The following is a 1629-nucleotide window of genomic DNA, read 5'->3' on the forward strand; positions in this document are numbered from 1 at the left end:
TGTTCTCTTGGCTTCTTCAATATATATTCTTTATCATGCCTGAAAGTTTTCTTGTAACAAATCTTCCCCATATTTAAGTGCCTTTACTTGCTTCTTCCTGTTTTGGGATTCCAATGATGTGCATGTTATTTCTCTTGATGGTGTCTCACGTTATTCTTAGGTTTTCTTCTTTTTCCTATTCTGCTTTTTGTTCTAGCACATCACTGGTGACAATTCTATCTTCTATTTCACTGGTTCTGTGTTCTATCTCTTCAATCCTGTTTCTGTATCCCTTGATCATGTTGACAGTATCTAAAACATTGGTCCTCATATTTTGGATTTTGGTTTATTGTTTTTGCAAAGCCTCTAATGCCTCGTTTGTTTTATCCTCACTGTTCTTGATGTTTTTTAAGGTCTTCTTGGTTTTTGATTGCAGTTTTCTGTAATTCCTCAATTGAAAATAATCAATCATTGTTCTTTTAAATTCTGTATTAAAAGTTTCAACAGACTTTCTGGCTTCAGGAAAACCATTGGTACTATTTCACTTTTTGGAGGTGACATCTTGCTTTGCACTTGTCTAGGGGGTGAGATAGCCCGTTTTCTACATGACATTGCTATGATAGATTTTTTAATGTCTGAGGTTATAGCAGGTTCTTGAACTGAAGTCACAGCTCCAGAAGAGGGTGGCACAGCTACTGTACCTGTTTTCTCTCTGCCTTCTGTCCCAACAGAAGCTCTGCTTGAGTTCAGTAAAGATAAGGCCTATGAAAGCAGCCTTCTCTGTCAGACAACTGCCTCAGCTAAAGTAGCCCAAGGTGCTCAGGCTGAAGGAAGTTGATGGGCTAGACAAGAGGAGATGCAAGACAGAGAACACATTGGAAAACTAGGAAGCCATGGTTTTTCCTTTGAGAATGAGCTTCAGCTGTCTCACTCCTTTCTTATTGAGATCAAGGTTCTCACGTGATCCAGCCAAATAACAGTACACATCCCTCCACCAAAGTACCTCATTCAAGTTCCAGTGTCACTCCCAGAATGCATCAGCTGCCGACATGGGCATCAGGGTCAGGACTGGAGTTCCTTTCATGGGCCGAATGTGTCAGGGCCAGAATTCTTAATCCAGGGCATTGGAGGAATTGGGGCTAGAGTTCCAAGGGTGGGCCTTGCTTTTATTTCACTCAGATTCCAGCTGTCATGCTAGCTCCTGGTGGGTTGCTGGGTCCTGGCAGGTCCTGGTGGGTCCAAGCAAGTTGCTGGGTCCTGCAGGTCGCTGCTCTGACATTGCTCTCAAATAAGTTCTCTCTTTTTAGCAGTGGCAAAGTTTAACAATACAGCACATAATAACCATTGAAGATAATGTGGTGATATGGGAACTCTTACACATTGTGGTGCGATTGTACAATGGTACAACCACTCTGGAAGGCAGTTTGACACTCCCTCAAAAAAGTTGAACATAGAAATTCCACATGACCCAGCCATTCCATTGCTTGGAATATACCCCAAGAAAATGAGAACTGAGTCTCAAATGAAGATTTGTGCACAAATGTTCATATCAGCATTATTAACCATTGCAGCATTATTAACCATCACAAGAACATGGAAACAGCCCAGAGTTTTAAAACAAATGAATGAATTGAGAAGTTGTCATTCATA

The sequence above is a fragment of the Elephantulus edwardii genome, unplaced genomic scaffold (genome assembly GCF_000299155.1).
Source record: "Elephantulus edwardii isolate Elephantulus edwardi_28Jun2011 unplaced genomic scaffold, EleEdw1.0 scaffold00299, whole genome shotgun sequence".
Lineage (NCBI taxonomy): Eukaryota > Metazoa > Chordata > Mammalia > Macroscelidea > Macroscelididae > Elephantulus > Elephantulus edwardii.